We start from the raw sequence: 20,014 nt of genomic DNA, 5'->3' as shown, positions 1-20,014 counted from the left end.
TTTACATGTCTGAACCATCTCAGTCTTGCTTTCTGTATCTTCTGTACTAACAGTTCTATATTTATCTCTTCTCTGATTTTAAAATTTTAAATTCTTTCTCTTCCTGTCTTTTTAACCTATGTTCTTAAAAATTTCATTCCTACTGCTTGGATCTTACTATCTTGTTTCTTATTAGTTACCAGCGTTTCTAATCCGTATGTTACTATTGGTATGAAATACTGTTTATATAATGTTAATTTTGTTTTCTTGGGTACTTTGTCATCCCATAAAAAGCTCTCTGACTAGATGATAAAATGTGGTACCTTTACTTAGTCTTCTTTCTTTGTTTCGGCCTGCTGTGGACCACGTTATTTCAACCGTTTGCATCCTTGAGCTTTAATTCTTCCCCAGTACTCACGCATTCTCGTTCTGTGAGCCTCCTTTCTTTCATCAGTCCACTTCTTGCCTGTTTTCAACTTTGGCCTTTCTTGGAACCTCTTGTATCCCTGGAGCTTCTTCTGGAGAGGAGCATGTTTTTGGATGTCTTTGAGTGTGATTCCTATTTCTTGAAGGTCTTTTTTAACTTCGATAAACCAGGGTCCCTTGGTTTTCTTGTTAAGAAAGTAGGAAAAGATCCTACTGGTCTGTCTCTGTGTGCTCATGCGTGCTATATGGCCATAAAAATTAATCCTCCTTTTCCGAATCATGTCCGTTATCTTCTCCATATGCTGGTACAGATCGCTGTTGTGTCGTCTCCTGTACTCACCATTTTCTTTGACTGGGCCAAGAATCTTTCTCAGGATTTTTCTTTCTTTAGCTTCCAGCTTCTCCATCAGACCTTTTCTGTTCATTGCAAGGCATTCTGCTGCGTACAGTGCTTCCGGGCGTACAACCGAACAAAATGCCTAAGCTTGGCGTTGATGGACACTGATCTTTTGTTGTAGACATTCCTAGTCAGCTGATATGCCACCTCCATCTTGTTGATTCTGCACATGATTGCTTCTTTCTCAGAGATGTTAGGTACTATCCACTCGCCTAAGTACTTAAACTTTTCCACCTGCTTGATTTTTCCCTGTTCCATAATGAGCTCTCTGGGAGCTGGCTTGATGTTGGTTATAAACTCTGTTTTTTGGAAAGAGATTTGGAGGCCAGCTTTTGCTGCTTGGATTCTCAGTTGGTTAATTTGTTTTTCAGCAGTATCTAGGGAATCAGAAAAGATCACTAGGTCATCTGCAAAAGCTAGGCAGTCTATGATAAGATCATCTTTCTTATAACCTATTCTAAGGCCATTCTCAACCTCTTCCTTGCACATCTCCTTGCGCCATTCCCGAATTATTTTCTCCAGAACGCAGTTGAAGAGAAGTGGTGATATTCCATCCCCTTGCCCAACACCAGTCTTGATTTCGAAGACGTTCGAAATTTCTCCCCTGAATTTCACCCTGGACGTAGTGCTGGTTAAGGTCTGTTGAATGATAGCTCTCGTTTTGTTGTCTAAGCCCATTTCCTTCAGAATGCGGAGGAGTGTGTGTCGATCTATGGAGTTGTAGGCTTTTTGGAAGTCAACAAAAGTAACTACAAAATTCTTATTCCTCGATTTTAGGTACGACAGGGCAGACTTAAGGTTCATGATCTGCTCTGCACAAGATCGTCCTTTTCTAAAGCCTCCTTGGTATTCACCCAACTGTGAATCAAGTTGCTCTTCTGCCTGAGTTTGAAGGGCTTTGGAGAGAATTTTGTATGTTACCGAGAGAAGGGAGATGCCGCGATAGTTGTTTACATCTGTTTTGTCACCTTTCTTATGTAGGGGATGAATCAGGGCTGCTGTCCAATCATTTGGGATCTTCTCTGTTTTCCAGATCTTGCAAATGATCTCAGTTAGTTTATCAATCGCCTTTCCACCTGCAGACTTCCAGAGTTCAGCAATTATCGCATCTTCTCCAGGTGCTTTGTTGTTCTTCAATGATGTAATTATCTGTTTGATTTCCTCTTTTGTGGAGGGAGAAGAGTCTGGGTTGGGATGTCTGGATTCTTCAAAGGTGAATTCTGATTCTGGTTCTTCGCAGTTAAGAAGAGATTCAAAATATTTAGCCAAGATTTGGCAGTTATCCTTGTCGTTGTAGGCAACTTTTCCATTGTGATCTCGGAAATGTAGACTTGGTGGGGTGTACTTGGTGAGGTTGCGTTTGAAGGTTCTATAGAAATCCCTAGTATTATTCTTATTGAAGTCCTGCTCGATCTGTGTCAGTTGGTTTTTGTCAAATGCACGCTTTACTTGGCAGTTCACTTTCGCTGCATGTTTCCTAGCCCCCAGAAAGTCTTCATATCTTTCTGGATTCTTCAGGGAATTCCATCTTTGCCATGCAATTTGTCTTTGTGTTATGGCTTCATCATATTCTTGAGTCCACCACGGATGCTTCTTTGGTTTCTTTAGCAATACTGTCTCCTCAGCCGTTTCAACAATGGCATTTTTCAGTTGTTCCCAATTTTCTGTGTCCAAAAACTGAAGTTTCTGAATGAATTCTTCCCTGGTTTTCAGCTTTTCTGTATCAAATTTGCTAGTTTTCTTTATCTTAACTCTTTTGGTATTTCTTGGATGAAGCTTAATTTTGATCTTGGATAGATAGCGGTCTGAGTCAAGGTTAGCACTTCTTAGGACTTTAACATTTTGGATCTCTTGTGTTGCTTTTCGTGCAATGGCAACATAATCTATTTGAAATTCTCCCAAGTGAGGTTTTGGTGATATCCATGTCTTTTGTTTTCTTGGTAGATGTTTGAAGGCTGTTGACTTAAGAACAAGATTGAATGCCTTACAAAGCTCTATAAGCCTTTCCCCATTTCGGTTGATTCGTCTGTGGGCTGGATAGTTTTGGAATTTCCTTTCTTTGCCAATCTGGGCATTGAAGTCTCCAAGCAAAATGATTGTGTGTTTGTCAGGAATTTTTGATATAACATCTTCCAGGTCCTCCCAGAATTTGTCTGTTCCTTCTGGGTCTTTCTTATTTGCCTGGTTGATTGGCGCATGTACGTTCACAAGCGTGTGTACGTTGTTCATACTCCGAAAGCTAAGCATCGAGACCCTGCTGTTAGGAGAGCTGAAATCAGTGACTGAATCAATAATTTTCCTGCTGACAATAAATCCTGTGCCAAGGTGTGGAACAGTTTTCATCACACGTTTGCCAGTTTTCCCTTTGAAGATTCTATAACCTTGTGATTCAAACGCATGTTCATCAGTAAACCTTGACTCTTGAATTGCTGTAATTAGGATTTCATGATGGGAGAGGACATCCGTAAGATGTTTGAGTTTACCAACTTTCAAGAGGGAGTTGGCATTGAAGGTAGCAAAAACATTTCGGTGTTTGTGGCTGATTTTGTTCCTAGGAGTCTCCGATACCTCCTTGCATGTAGGTGCAGGCTCCCCAGAATCCGAAGGCCTGCTTGCATCACTCAAGGCGACGGTGGATTGGTTACCACCTGGGGTACAATTTCCTGTTGAATTTTCCTCCATGCTTTGCAGTTGAAAACTTGTAGTTTGGGGTCGGTGTAGTTTTACATCGACCAAGTTACTTCCAAGATTGTAAGCCTTGGAGAGAGCCTGGTGTTCGACTCAGGATGGCATTTCCTCCATACCCCATGCTTCGGTTCTTAGTCTGTTAGTCTGTTATTAATTTCAGGGTTGATTTCATTACTTCCATTGATAATGCTACCCAGATATGTAAACGTTACTTCCATTGATAATGCTACCCAGATATGTAAACTGTTCTACATTCTCTAACCGTTCTCCAGATATGTTCACTTGCCTTCTCTTTTTCTCCTTTCCACAGTGCATGACTACAGTTTTCTTTTTACTTAATTACCATTCCAAACTCCTTCAGATTTTCATTCCAATCATCCAGTCTCCTTTGTACTTCCATTTCTCTCTTTCCCCAAATCACCACATCATCTGCAAATACCAAAGCATTCACTTCATCACTACTGATACTCTGTTTTACACGTTTTATGATTTCATCCATCAACATAATAAACAATAATGGTGACAGTGCACTTCCTTGCTTGAGACCATTTTTTTGTATAAAATGTTTCAGAGTCACCACTCCCCACATGAACACTGCTTTTACTCTCACGCTACAACATTTTTATCTTGTTAATTAATGATTTCAGTACATTCCTTTTCAGTAGGCATTCCCATACATGTTTTCTCTAAACTGTAAAGTTCAGGAATGCAAGGCCATTACCTGTTTTTGTGCAACTTTCCCCAACCTACCTCCTGTGGTAAGGGCTCTAATCCATACTGGAAATCACATTCCTTTTACAAGGATGACATAGAACATTTTCACGGCTAGAAAAAAATGATGTGATGGTACTAAGCGGTAATAGTGAAAATTTGTGAAACTATAAATGAGGCATTTTTATACACATTTAATCCTTTGAGCGCCGTGTGCTATTACAGTTTTCCTACCACTGAGAGACAAGGCTAGTTTCCGTTTTTTCCAAGCTTTTGTTTATCACTCACAGTTCAGCTGTTATTGTAGGTAGAAACTTGAAATTTTCATTATTATTTTACTAATATGATTGCCTATACAAATAAAGCCCTACTCAGTTCGTTTATGACCATTACTAAATATTAGGCAGCCAAAACCCAAAAATATTAATTAAAAATAAAACAAAAGATTAGCAATAAAATTTAGGTACAACAAAAAATTTGTTATACATCGCGAAGATATTTATTGAATAGTACAACTTATTATGAAGCTATATTGAAAATTTCATTAATTTTGTATGCAAAATAAACCTGTAGTAAAAATAATTAATTTACATATCCAAATGAGCCAAATATACAAGTCTAATAACAATTGTTTGGTTTATGTCAATATTAATGAAATATGGTACAAACCTCTTTAACATAACATTTATATAACATAATAATAATAATAATAATAATAATAATAATAATAATAATAATAATAATAATAATAATAATAATAATAATAATAATAATAATAATTGCACCGGGAGGTACACCCCAACACCACGCATTTAAATCTTGTGCCTAAAAAGAACTCCTCTACTGGAGAAACCGTGAACTTGAAACTAGACCTACTTAAAACTTTACTCACTAGATGTCACCACTAATATCTGATGGAATTTTGTTATTGTGAAGTTTCCTGAACTGACTGTATTTCTACTTGTTTTGTTTGCCCTTCATCAAGAAATTTGGACATTCTTCCATAAATGTCACTGCTAAAAAACTATGATCATGCACCCTGGTGCAAAGTGGAAGAACTTTTGATTTAAAGAAGTTTTGTATCCATAAGTTTTTTTTACTAATTGATGCACATTTATTTTTGGGTTGGCAATATTTATCTTTTCTTTCCACCAGTTTTGAATGTAGGCAATCCCAAATTTCTGTACTTAATTTTCAACCTATCACTGCCTTCTTCTTCTTCTTCTTCTTCTTCTTCTTCTTCTTCTTCTTCTTCTTCTTCTTCGATTTGGAGTTTAACTTTTAAATCCGCCAATAAAATGAGAGAGTGTGGCTAGTTTTATCTTGAAAGGTCTAAAACTTTCCCCGAGGGTTTATATACTGCGGATTTTCACGTCTCTTGGCCAAGTGATCATCATCTGACCTAGTGTGTGTGTCAAGCAGGAGGCGGGTAGCGCCTCTTTCATCAGGCAGCAGTACTCCAACAAGGTAATGGCCACTTAACATCTTTATTTCTTGCTAGCTCCGCAGTTTAACCCGAGGGAAAGGTCCGAAACTTTAACTATGTAATCAACCTCTCTAAAATGTAAATCTCCTTTTGGCTAATGTAAAAATTTCATAAAACTTTAATGGTAAATCGGGGATAGGGAGTGATATACCCTCTCGAACTCCCCTTCATCTTGGTTTGAGGTGCCACATTTGTTTCTGCAATGTATTAAAGTTATCTCCATCCGTGCTACCTCAGTAGTTTGGGATTAGCCCCTGTTTCATCGGCCAAGTGCCCTATAGGTTAAAAAAATTTTTTTGGAACTCAATCTTAGACTCCATTCAGGTTGTACTCGGGCCATTTATTTAGCCATTATTCTTGTTCCAGGAAGGTCCAGTAGGTTGGATATTAAATACCCCTGTATAATCCGGAATTTCTAAGTTGATGTTGCCTTGAGTAGGCTTGGAAAACTGAGAGCCTGTTAGCTCTTTTTCAAAGTTTTTCTAAGATTAATGTATGCCTCTTAAAGGCTAGATGTTGTATTTTGGGAGCAAGTGCTCCATGAATTAGGGGATTTCGTGCTCCATGAATTAGGGGATTTCTGCCCTTGGAACACATTTGTACTCGTTTGTAAATTTGAGCTGGGAGCTCAAAAATTGTAAAACTAGGGCCTTGAAGCCCAAGAGTGTTAAAGTTCTGAAATCTTGGATTTTTCTATTTTGTACCCTGAAATATCATTGTTATCTCACTAAGTGAAAAGTTGTTAAGTTTGCTTTTTTCCCATATGTAACCTTTCTATCTTATTCTCATCCCTCTGAATACATTTTTTGCTTTTCCATATCCATTTCTTTCTTCACCTTGTTCCTTTCTTTTTTTTATTTTGTCTCTCCACCACCATGTCTCCTTTCCCTTAATCTTTGCTTTTGTTTTCTCGCATACCTCAACTGCTGCTTTAACAACTGTCTGTCTTAAATTGTCCCACTCTTTTTCTCCACTTCATATTTCTGTGTTAGGCAACTTCCTTATTATACAAACTTGGAATGACATTCTTTTATCCTCCTCCTCCAATTTCCAAATCCTGATCTTTGGCTTCTTCTTCAATACAATTTTAGGGATTTTCACTTGTAATTCCACAATTAATAATCTATGACCACCTTCCATTATTTCACTGGGGATTATCTTCAGATCATGACTGTTGCCTGTGGTAGGACGTTAATGAAGAAGTTTTAATCTATGAAGATGTGACCATTGTTGAATAGCCATGTGCAGAAATCAGTGAAGCCACAGAAATCCTTGTCATGTATGTTATTTAATTTTGGTCTTGTCATCATTTTCGACAAACAAAAGAAACATTTAAAGACTGAAGAGTTTATGCAAAGAAAATTATGTTTAGGGAATTTATGCGAATGAGAAAATGTTAATTAGAATGTGTTTTGAACAATATTGTAATATTTTAAAAAAATGCAATTTAGGGAAGCCTCAAGATAAAACTTTATATTTTCTTTATCTATCGAATTTGGAAATGTGGGGAAAAAGGGACATTATGAACTGGTAATCATAAATAAGTTTCAAATATGAAGATGTTTCCAACTGTTGATTTGCAAGGATTTGTAATATTGTGTATTTTGCAATATGATGAAACGTGTGCAGTACTGAACTTTTGTGTCAGCCTGTACTGGGACGTCTAAATTTAATACAAAATTGCTACATGTTTTGCAACTGAACTCTCTCAAACTTCCCCTGTGGAAATCTGATGAGTTTGGATTGATCGGAATAACGACCTTTCCCACTGGTGAATGTGTAAATCTAGGGAAATTCTGTGTTTTCATTGGCTATTTGTAATCACACGATTTCCTGTTTCGGGCTCCTCGTGAGAGTTAAGTATTTTGTCCACGTCTTTTCCATCTGACTGACCTAGCAAGCGCACACACTTGGGGTCTGTTCCCCATGGGGAACTACTGCCTCTTACAGTAAGCACTATGTTATTGCTTCTTACTTAACTTAAATTCATTCTTGTGTTTTGGCCTTTTCTCATTTGGCGTACCTTCCGTGATAATGTAAAATTTTGTATGCCGGAGTTTCCTTCAGATTTCCACATTTACCAAAATTGAGCTTCAGTATGACTTGGCTGATAAGCTGGTCCGCAACGTGTTGTTTTCAGAGGCAAACCTTCTCTTCAGGCTCAGTATTTTGTAATTGAAGGTGAATGCAACACTCTTTCTTGAATAGCGTATTGTACCTCACATTAATTAAATTTTTGATTCGTTCGAGGATGCCTCCATCCACTCTGTGAACTTCTAAGTCAAAATTCATTTCTTGACCAAAGAGCTTGATAAGATAACGGGTTTTGTCTTGTAAATCTATTTAAATGTCCTTTGTTTTGGTGTGTTAAGTGCCAGCTACTCTCCCTTTTATTTGTTTTGTTTAATTTGAAATCGTCTTTTAATTTTGTTAATAATTAATAGTGTGAGGGTGCATATCGGGAACCTTTTCTTCCCCTTAACGTCATACATTCCCACGGATCTCAATAGGGCTCCTGCCACCTTCCACGTCATTTCCGTAGTTATGATATACTAACAATTTGTTGGTTGTTTTGATCCACCTTTTCAATACAAATTACAGTTTGTGTTGCTAAGTTGTAATGTTACAACACTAATTTACCGGGATATGTTTCGCTTTTATTCACAAGCATCATCAGCCTATACAATTGCCTCAAGGTTTGTCATATTTGGATTGTTGTTACAAATTTCATTACATTGAATGTAAATCTAATTTCAGTGATAACAATATTTAAAATATAAGAATAATATACACATTAAAAATTATGACAATATGATTTGCAATGTTAAAATGGAGTAAATCTTAATTCTAAAACACATTGACGTCCAAAACACAGTTTTTACAATTTGAAAATTTGGCTAAAAATTGTTTGCAATGTTAAAATAAAATTGATTCAACTATAATTTGGCATTAAAATATGAGTCATAAATATAAATATTGGATGTTAATATATAGGAGCCATAGTTTCTGAAGTGAGTTTGTTTCTAGAATACAGTAACATTTCAGTATTTTTTGCCAAATTTTCAAATTGTAAAAACTGTGTTTTGGACGTCAATGTGTTTTAGAATTAAGATTTACTCCATTTTAACATTGCAAATCATATTGTCATAACTTTTAATGTGTATATTATTCTTATATTTTAAATATTGTTATCAATGAAATTAGATTTACATTCAATGTAATGAAATTTGTAACAACAATCCAAATATGACAAACCTTGAGGCAATTGTATAGGCTGATGATGCTTGTGAATAAAAGCGAAACATGTCCCGGTAAATTAGTGTTGTAACATTACAACTTAGCAACACAAACTGTAATTTGTATTGAAAAGGTGGATCAAAACAACCAACAAATTGTTAGTATATCATAGCATAGTTCAATACGGGTCTAATAATGAGATTAGTTACATGTAATTTCTGTAGTTGTCGTCTGTTAGGACTGTAAGTTATGTTTACCTCGCGTATAGTTTAATTTTGCATATCTCGATAAGCTCACCGTAGCATCTCCTACTTAGATATGAAGCCGCTGCTGCATTGATATATTTCTAATTCATTTTTAAAATTATTATTATTATTATTATTATTATTATTATTATTTGTGTACACGCTCAAATAGGTGCTACACTGATATCAGAGCATGTGTTATGGAAGAAGGGGAGGTTGACAATAATCGTTCTCGGCTAAGTTTTGTAAAATTATTCTTAAATCTTAATTTTGAATATTTTCCTCTCTATAGTTAGTGGTCACTAGTTGTTATGACCATGTGGCTGTTGTTGTAAATGGTATAAAGAATAATTTAATTCATAACATGTTTCCTTTATGGGTTGTAATTGTTACGTGTGCATTCTTAATCCCTGGTTATTTGTTTTTTCATGATTCTGGCTCGAGTTCAAGACATCATGAGGGAGCTGCCTATCATTTCCAGATGAGGCAGCCGAATGTGTTGTTTTGTTCCGTGATGTGCAGTCTGTGTTGCTGTGTTTCACCCTGTAATTTACGGTTGGAGGAAATTGTAAGTCACTATCAATAACAAATTGTTTCTGTTTCATTGTCAATTTTCATTAAGTTTTCTTTGTGGCAAGCCTTCTGCTGACCACGTGTTTCCTTAAAGTTATATTATCCCATTGTGTGGGAAGTGTTTTAAGTCTACCGGGCGAGTTGACCATGCGGTTAGAGGCACGTGGCTGTGAGCTTGCATCCGGGAAATAGTGGGTTTGAATCCAACTGTCAGCAGCCCTGAAGATGGTTTTCCGCGGTTTCCCATTTTCACGCCAGGCAAATGCTGGGGCTGTATCTTAATTGAGACCATGGCTGATTCCTTCCAACTCCTAGGCCTCTCCTATCCCATCATCACCATAAGACCTATCTGAATCGGTGCGACGTAAAGCCACTAGCAAAAAAAATTTAAGTCTTTGGATATAAATTTCAATGTGTATTTATTAACTTAGTTTCTTCGATCCATGTTCCAATCGTAACATCTGTGTGATCACCTGTTGCTTTGAACTACCGGTATGTCATGAAATTATGCCAAGTGCTGTACTCCTCGTGCGATTTTCCTTATCATTTGAACAGCTGGTCTATGTGTCTGTGGAGGACAGCTGATTACTTGATCTACTGCGAGTAGTGGCGGCATATTCCATCCTGGAATTTACTTGTGTCGTAATCTTCTTGTTCTTCTTCCAGATGATGTAAATTGTAGTGTTGATTGTTGTACTAATCATCGTGTTTGGGTTAATAAGTTTTAGCATGGAGTCTCATTAGATTTTTCTGAAACATCTGTTTTCGTAAATTTTCGGCAATAATTTTGAGGTTGAAGTTCGTAATTTATCGTCGGTCGTTTTAGAGTGTTTATTTTGTTTAATAAATTTGGTGTTTCGGCTAATTATTTAAAAAAAATTTATATCTTGTCGCCTGCTGTGTTTTCCTGGTATTATTCTTTAAGTGTGATCTTAATGTTTTGGGCTCAGTGTAGATTTAAATTTCTGTACATGTGTTGTGTTCAGTCTTCTACTGTACCTGGGTTTGTTTCCAAGTAAGTATGGGACTATTTGGGCGCTTCCCAGCCCGTTACTCAATTCTCAAATCAGATTAGAGGTTATGGGGTCTGTTAGTCTATTTGAAAATGTTCTTAGTTCTTCTATTGAGCGTTTCCTTTATGTTTCCTTGTCATGTTATTTTTATTTATCCGTGTATTCCTATACATGCTAGGGAGGCTTCTGATGATGATGATGCTTGTTGTTTTAAGGGGCCTAACATCGAAGGTCATCGGCCCCTAATGGAACGTGATGGACGACATGATACATGATATTTAAAATTTTAAAATGTATCCACTGACAAGAGTTAAAAAATATGGTGATGAGAAAATGAGTATGAGATTAAAACAGCAGTGGATCTAATTCGCAATGCCTTATTTTTTAATAAAATAAGAGAAAATACAGGGAGGAAAGGAATAAGGCATGGCCTCGTAGTGCAGATATATAATTTACATTAGACGTTAAAATAACACATTAAAATACGCAACACAAACTAAAATGAAGTCAATGGGATAAAAGCGCAATTGACATAAATACACTAGCATAAAGGACACCATTACATACGATAAAACAGACCACTATCCCTCATAAAGCAGATGACGAGGTCTGCTGACTGCTTGTCATCTCGCAAGATAAGGGAGATGGTACCCGGAAGGTTAAGACTACGGCGAAGATCGACCAGGTCCATACACTCCGTAAGAATGTGTACCACGGTAAGACGGTCGCCGCAGGTACACACCGGAGGGGGTTCTCCTTTCAAAAGATGCGAGTGAGTTACGATACCATGGCCGATCCGAAGACGACATAATACCACGGCTTCCCTCCGCGAAGCCCGAAGGGAAGTCCTCCATACCTTCGTTGTTCCTTTTATCGCTCTCAGCTTATTGGGAAGTGGAATGACTTGCCACTCCATCTCCCAATGAGACAGGACCAGATGTCTCAGCTGAGAGCGAATATCACTTACTGGAACCTTGAAAGGCAACGGGGGCAGTGTAACTGCCTCCTTGGCAGCCTGATCTGCTAACTCGTTTCCCTCTATGCCCATGTGGCTTGGGAGCCACAGAAATGTGAGTCTGGTGCTGGGATACGAACACCCGGCCAGCAGGTCCTGGATCCACTGCACCAGAGGGTGCCGAGGGAAACAGGTATCAATAGACTGGAGTGAACTCAAGGAGTCAGTACACACAAGAAAGTGTCGGTGCTCATAGTACAGTGCGTACCGCAGAGCTCTACAGATAGCATAGAACTCTGCTGTGTACACACTACAGGTTTCCAGGAGAGCGAAAAGAAACCTATCATTGTCGACAACGAACGCACAGCCCACCTTCTTATCTGTCCTTGAACCATCCGTGTAGACAACGACTGAACCTAGATAGCGGCCAACAACGGACAGGAAGAGCCTCCGATAAATCGAAGGGTCCGTGTTCTCCTTCGGGCCAGTGTGTAGGTCCAGGATTATTTCAGGTCACCGTACTACCCACGGAGGTACCCCACTTGGTTGTCTGACAAGGCAAGGAACCGAAGGTACGTCAAACAATCTGTAACTGCTATCTAAACATATTCCAACCGGCCGCGTTGATTGGGGACGAGCGGCGTACAGCAAATGGTTGCCATTGTTGAAAATGTAAGGACAGCTTGGATGAAGTGGCATCTGTCGCAAATTAGCAGCATAGGTAAGAAGCATTTGCTGGCGCCTCAGGTGTAAAGACGGCACACCAGACTCAGCAAGCAGGCTAGCTATGGGGCTTGTACGTAAGGCTCCCGTCGCCAACCGAACCCCCCTGTGGTGGATGCTGTTTAGCTTCCCAAGAACTCTTGGTCTTGCTGAGCCATATGCTGCACTGCCATAGTCTAGGCGATATAAAATATGTGCCCTATAGAATCGTAGGAGCACCGTGCGGTCAGCCCCCCAAGAACTGCTGCTAAGAAACTTCACGATATTAAGCTTCTTAGCACATTGCACTTTCAACTGCCAGGCTCCCACGATAATTTACTATCGAAAAGGAGCCCAAGAAATCTGCAAGTGTCAACAACTGGCAGAACGACATTTCCTAAATAGAGCTCGGGATGAGGGTGAAGACTACGTTGACGACAAAAGTGGACAACAGAGGTCTTTGCGGCAGAAAACCGAAAGCCATGTTTTAAGGTCCACTGCTCAACTCTGCTAATAGCCTGCTGTAACTGTCGCTCTGCGACTGCCATACAGCACGAGCTATAGTGCAGAGTGAAGTCGTCCACATATAGGAACGGTATTACTGCTGGACCAGCAGCAGAAACAATACCGTTTATGGCAATCGCAAACAGAGTGACATTAAGGACCGATCCCTGTGGGACTCCATTTTCTTGAACGTGGTATTGCGAATATGTCCTCCCCACTCGGACACGGAATAGACGGAGGGACGAAAAATTCTTAAATGTTAGCAAGTTGGCCACAGTAGGCTGTCTACGGTAACGCTTATGAGTGCAACGGCGTTCTTTGATGGCTGCTGCTATTTCATCGTTCCACCAAGGAGCGAGTTTTCGGCGAGGAGTCCCCGAGAAAAACTGAATGGACTCCTCAGCAGCAGCAGCAAGAATAACTTGGGTGACGTAAGTTATTTCCTCGCCGACGGTCTGCCTGATATCATCGTTAAAGACAGCTAGTGATGTGTACTTTGGCCAATGAGCATGTTTAAGTATCCATCGAGGGGGAGCCTCGACGGGTTTATGTTTCAACAAAGTAAGAATGATGGGAAAATGGTCACTGTCACAGAGATCATCGTGTGCATTCCACCAAAACAGTGGAACCAAAGTTCGGCTGCATAGACTTACGTCTATGCGAGAATATGTGCCGTAACGTACACTAAAGTGAGTTGGTTCCCCTGTGTTCAAAATACATAAATCCAGATTTGTTAGTAGTGTTTCCAGCTCTCTTCCCCGGGGGCAAGACGTCTCAAAGCCCCATATGGGGTGATGGGCATTAAAATAGCCCAATAAGAGGAAGGGTGGTGGAAGCTGATTTATAAAATCAGCGACATCATTTATGTTCAGATGCTGGGCGGGTGGAAAATAAACATTACAAACTGTTGCTATGACAGGCAGCGGAATGCGAACAGCTACACCCTCGAGTTGGGTTCTTATTGGAACCTCTTAGCTGTAGGTATCAGAACGTACAAAAATGCCAACACCACCGGAAGCCCGGTGAGCATAGTACCGTTCTGTCGAGTATAGTCTGAAATTTCTCAAGACCGTATTATGACCAGGTCTGAAGTTGGTCTCCTGAATACAGACTATACTCGCTGTGTAGTCACTAATGAGCTGACGTAACTCAGCAAGATCCCTGTCATAATCGTTACAATTCCACTGTAACAGTGCCATAGTGTGGACTATAAAAGGAGTGTTAGGTTATGAGCGAAAAAATGCTCGTAAGCCTAAACACTATCTACTTCTACATCCGTAGATTTAGACGACAGCGTGACATCCATCCCATCATCAAAAGAACTTCGACGCTTTTTGGGGCGAGTAGGTCCCCTACGAGGAGAGCGCGCAGGATTGGGAGCAGGAGTGCCTCCTGGAGCAGACCCATACCCCCCAGATGGGGGGCATGACTTCTCCTTCGCAGGGGAAGTCCGAGAGCGCTCAGCATGGGCGCTCTTCTTCGCCTTCTTCTTTGTTTCTAGTTTAGACGAGCTGGGAGATGGTTTCCCAGCCCTGGTAGACGATGCCACCTCTGCAGGCTGGGGCACGGCTTTCGCCGACCTCCTAGTGGGGGGGAGACTTAGTCTTCCCCCTTGCTGTGCCGGCTGGGAACTGCCAGCCTGCACAGACTTCTGGTTGGTCGAAAGTGGGGTGGTCCCCCCCTTCAAGCTTTGACTATTTGCGACGTTGCTGGGAGCAGCAACAGTCGCCTTGGGCGTAGCGGTCTGGAAAGGTGTCGATGTTGTAAATGACGAACCTGGAAGACTCTGAGCTATCAAGCTATAGTCGAGTGTACGGGCAGGTGTATTCGTAGAATTAAACTTACGGCGCGCTTCCTGGTAGGAAAGACCATCCAGGGTCTTGATGTCCTGGATCTTCTTCTCACTCAAATATGTCGGACAATTCCGATCCTGAGAATGAAAACTGGAGCAGTTAGTGCACTTGTATGGAGTTGAGCACTCCTCCGCGCCGTGAGCTACTCGTCCACATGTACCACATACAGCCTGATTTGAACAGCGAGATACCGTATGTCCGAATCGCTGGCATTGATAGCATTGCATAGGAGGCGGGATGTACGGCCTCACATCGCAACGATAAGTTGTTACCTTGACTTTCTCTGGTAACACTGACAACTTGAAAGAGACAATGAAGGCACCAGTGGCAACATCTTCACCGTTGACCTTGCGCATAATATGCCAGACGTGCGTCACGCCACGGTTCTTCATGTCTTCCATCAACTCGTCGTCAGTGTTCAAAATAAGGTCGCGGTGAAAGATGACTCCGCGAACCAGGTTCAAGGACTTATGCTCCTCCACTTTGATGGGGATTTCGCCAAAGTGCTCGTACATAAGCAACTGATCAGCTTGCAGTGCTGTACGAGTCTTTAGAAGCAAACTACCTTTGCGCATTTTCTTAAGTTCTTCCAGTTCGCCGTAGACGCCTTCGATGTGCCTACTAAAAAGGATAGACTTCACCACCTTAAAATTGTGCCCATCGGTTCTGGTAGCGACCAGAAACCTAGGGAAGCTGGATCACATTCCTTCACGCTGCGCATGTTCCCAGGGAGGTGAAGCTCTCAGGGAAGCAAAAGTTAAAGACTTAGGTGGGGGACCACCTTGAGAGACCCGACTTCATTTGGAAGCCATGCCAATGCCACCCACTCCGATCAGGGGTCTCTGTAGCCGAACCAAGCAGCCAAGGCAATACCCACCTGGTCATAGCAGGTACTGCCCGGGGTCCGATGTTGGACGATGCCTAATATGGGATGACTAAGGCAATGAGCACTAGGACTCCCTTCCTCCAGTCACCCGCAATAGCATGTACCCCATAGCATGTACAGAGCACTAAATATAGAGAAAAAAATAAAAATAATAATAATATGTCGTTCTGGCATTCGTCTGTGCGGGGACCTGCGTTGTCAGGAGGATACTACTGCCAAGATACATGGCGCTCCCACCCGCAATGGTCCTGGGTGGGCAGTTGCGGGCATTTGGGCGTAACGGCACATGTAAGAGGCCCATCTCCGGGCAGCACGCACATCAAAATTTTTAATGGTCTACATCTGACCCTCGGAAAAATAATAAAAAATAAAGAGGAGACCATGGCCACATGACCCTTTAAGTCGCCTTCTACGACAGGCAGGGATTACCTATGGATGTATTCAGCCTCTCCCATCCACAGGAGGTCCAACACATTATACCAAACCGCAATCCATGTCCGCGCCAAGGTCGCTCCTTTTTGTCGCCTCTTACGACAGGCAGGGGATACCGCGGGTGTATTCTACATGTGCATCCCCCACCTGCAGGGGGTAGTGTGTTTGGTCCGCGAGAGGTATTTTATTTCCCTCAAGTCCGCCGGCAAGCCGGTTAGGAACCCCCTATCCGCCACCTGGGATGCGCCACGTGGGAGTATCACCTCTCACCCTGCTACGCCATCGTAGTAGATTCGTGGAAGGAGGGTTCTATGAGGACTCATAGGGTAAAACGTGCTCACCATATTTTTAGTCCAGCGTTGGCTGAGGCCATTATGGCAAATTTTGAAGGTTACGGATCTGCACTTGTGCTCATGACATTTTTGAAATCTGGTGTGTATCTGATATGAGATTCTTCTGTAATCTTTAGACCAGTATTAGGTGAATAGATGGAGAATAGTGTCCATTGTTATTGTAAATTATTACTAGGAAGATTTTCTTCAAATGTTTATTTCGGTATCAGTATTCTCAGCTATTAATTTCAGTTCAATCTGTTGTTGCTTCGCAGGTCGTTACATGGTGTTTCAGTTATTCTAAATTTGTCACGAAAATTTGTAGCGAAATTTTGTAGGTGTTACGATTTCGTAAGAGTTCTTCAATTATTTTTCCTTCATTGTTCTTGTTTTATTTGATTTTCTCAGTGTTAAATTTGAGTTCATTTCTGGTTTCGTGTATCCTAAATTTATTTACCCAGTTTGCTTGAGTATGGGATCCTGTGGACTGAGTAAAGATTTCAAAATTTCTGTAACGCGCCTTGTGTCTGTTCATCCATATTTGTAAATAGTTGTAAATATTGGATATCAATTGTGTTTGTCCTCAGTGCCTTAGGAAGGCATTTATGTATTGAGAGGCCATTCCTCTCCTCAGAGTACGATATTGGTTCTAAGAGTCCCATTGTCGTGTGATGGATTCTTTCTTTTGAGGGTACTGCTTGATGTATGAGTCATCACACTGGTGTGTTTGTGTGTATTGTGTTCTTGTAATGTCGTGTGATGGAATCGGTAGTATTGAGGTCGTTTGGTGCTTTTTCATTGGTTGGTAGTGTGTGTTTCAGGGGTCATCGCACTTGTGTTTCGTGTGTGTCCTTGTGTGTTGGAGGACAGATAGGCTTGGTTTTGGTGTGTCATGCTGTAATCTGATATTCCCTGGTATGAAGGTCGTATTTGTGCCTTTTTATTTCTTATACCAGTGAGTTGGATTTCTGTATGCTCACACTTGAATTGTTTTCATTTTTCATTGGAATGTACTCTGCTTCTCGGTAAAGTTAATGGGATCTTGAATTCTGTATTCTTGCCTTAATGGCGTTTTAATTTGACTGGTATGACATGTGATACATAATGTGAACTTTATCAGTGTTAAAATTTTAAAGTAATGAGTACATGGCATGGTATCAATCAATCAATCAATCAATCAATCAATCAATCAATCAATCAATCAATCAATCAATCAATCAATCAATCAATCAATCCTGATCTGCATTTAGGGCAGTCACCCAGGTGGCAGATTCCCTATTTGTTGTTTTCCTAGTCTTTTCTTAAATGATTTCAATGACACTGGAAATTCATTGAACATCTCCCTTGGTAAGATATTCCAATCCCTAACTCCCCTTCCTATAAATGAATATTTGCCCGAATTTGTCCTCTTGTATTCCAACTTGATCTTCATTGTGATCTTTCCTACTTTTAAAGATGCCACTCAAACTTATTCGTCTACTAATGTCATTCCATGCCATTTCTCCGCCGACAGCTCGGAACATACCACTTATATAGATGTAGATTCCCAGAGGGATGGCCAGGCAGGCATCAATTTTTGGAAAACCGAACTCGATAGCTGCAGTCGCTTAAGTGTGGCCAGTATCCAGTATTCGGGAGATAGTAGGTTCGAACCCCACTGTCGGCAGCCCTGAAAATGGTCTTCCGTGGTTTCCCATTTTCACACCAGGCAAATGCTGGGGCTGTACCTTAATTAAGGCCACGGCCGCTTCCTTCCCACTCCTAGCTCTTTCCTCTCCCATCGTCGCCATAAGACCTATCTGTGTCGATGCGACGTAAAGCAACTCGCAAAAAAAAAAAAAAAAAAAAATTTGGAAATGAGACATAACTCTCATAGTGCATTGGCACTGCTGGTGGCTTGAAGTAGCCTATGCAGTGGCCTCCACGGTATGCACTAGCCTTGGGAGGTGTGCTAAGTCCCAACTGACAAGCCCAACTTAGCACATGAGGGCGAAACACAGGCAACCAAGAATGAGTTAGTTGGAAAATTTATAATGTCCAATAACGGACCATTGTATTGGTATTACATACCACTTAGTTGAGCAGCTCATCTCCTTTTTCCCAGTTCTTCCCAGCCCAAACTTTGCAACGTTTTTGTAACACTACTCTTTTGTAAGAAAAAACCCAGAACAAATCAAGCTGCTTTTCTTTGGATTTTTTCCAGTTCTTGAACCAAGTAATCCTGGTGAGGGTCCCATACACTGGAACCATACTCTAGTTGGGGTCTTACCAGAGACTTGTACGCCCTCTCCTTTACATCCTTACGACAACCCCTAAATACCCTCATAACCATGTGCAGAGATCTGTAGGCCTATGCTTTATTTACAATCTCATTTATGTAATTACCCCAACGAAGATCTTTCCTTATATTAACACCCAGATACTTACAATGATCCCCAAAAGGAACTTTCACCCCATCGACGCAGTAATTAAAACTCAGAGGACTTTCCCTATTTGTGAAACATACAACCTGACTTTTAACCCCGTTTATCATCGACTTTTAACCCCGTTTATCATCATGCCATTGCCTACTGTCCATCTCAACATTATCGAGGCCATTTTGCAAATGCTCACAATCTTGTAACTTATTTATTACTCTATACAGAATAACATAATCCGCAAAAAGCCTTACCTCTGATTCCACTCCTTTACTCATATCATTTACGTATATAAGATACATTCCCCTCTTAATTATTATAGGGTCAGATAAAGCTTCACCTACTCTAATTCTCTGAGATCTATTTTCAAGAAGTATAGCAACCCATTCAGTCACTCTTTTGTCTAGTCCAATTGCACTCATTTTTGCCAGTAGTCTCCCATGATCCACCCTATCAAGTGCTTTAGACAGGTCAATCGCAAAGCAGTCCATTTGACCTCCAGAATCCAAAATATCTGCTGTATCTTGCTGGAATCCTACCAGTTGAGCTTCAGTGGAATAACCTTTCCTAAAACCGAATTGCCTTCTGTTGAACCAGTTATTAATATCGCAAACATGTCTAATGTAATCAGAAAGAATGCCTTCCCTAAGCTTACATGCAACGCGTGTCGAACTTACTGGCCGGTAATTTTCAGCTTTATGTCTATCACCCTTTCCTTTATACATAGGGTATAATAGCAACTCTCCATTCATTTGGTATAGCTCCTTCAACCAAACAATAATCAAATAAGTACTTCAGATATGGTACTATATCCCAACCCATTATCTTTAGTATATCCCCAGAAATCTCATCAATTCCAGCTGCTTTTCTACTTTTCAACTTTTGTATCTTATTGTAAATATCATTGTTATCATATGCAAATTTTAATACTTCTTTAGCATTAGTCACCTCCTCTATCTGGACGTTTTCCTTGAAACCGACAATCTTTACATACTGTTGAGACTGAATATTTCTGCCTTTTGAAGATCCTCACAAACACACTCTCCTTGTTCATTAATTATTTCTGGAATGTCCTTCTTGGAACCTGTTTCAAAATAACTCCAATTATGCTTGCCATCATGTTATCCTTAGCTGCCTTCTTGGCTAGATTCAATTTCCTATTAAGTTCCTTCAATTTC

The 20,014-nt window shown here is 40.4% G+C and overlaps 1 protein-coding gene across 1 annotated transcript in view; it reads right to left on the bottom strand.

Moving 5' to 3' along the window:
• Positions 1-20,014, bottom strand: part of Sara (Smad anchor for receptor activation) — a 431,539-nt gene that overhangs the window by 101,287 nt on the left and 310,238 nt on the right. The gene's annotated exons all lie outside the window — the stretch shown is intronic.

The sequence above is a fragment of the Anabrus simplex genome, chromosome 2, assembly GCF_040414725.1.
Source record: "Anabrus simplex isolate iqAnaSimp1 chromosome 2, ASM4041472v1, whole genome shotgun sequence".
Classification (NCBI taxonomy): domain Eukaryota; kingdom Metazoa; phylum Arthropoda; class Insecta; order Orthoptera; family Tettigoniidae; genus Anabrus; species Anabrus simplex.
The sequence above is the reverse complement of the archived record's forward strand: the minus strand, read 5'-3'. Positions and strand labels throughout refer to the sequence as shown.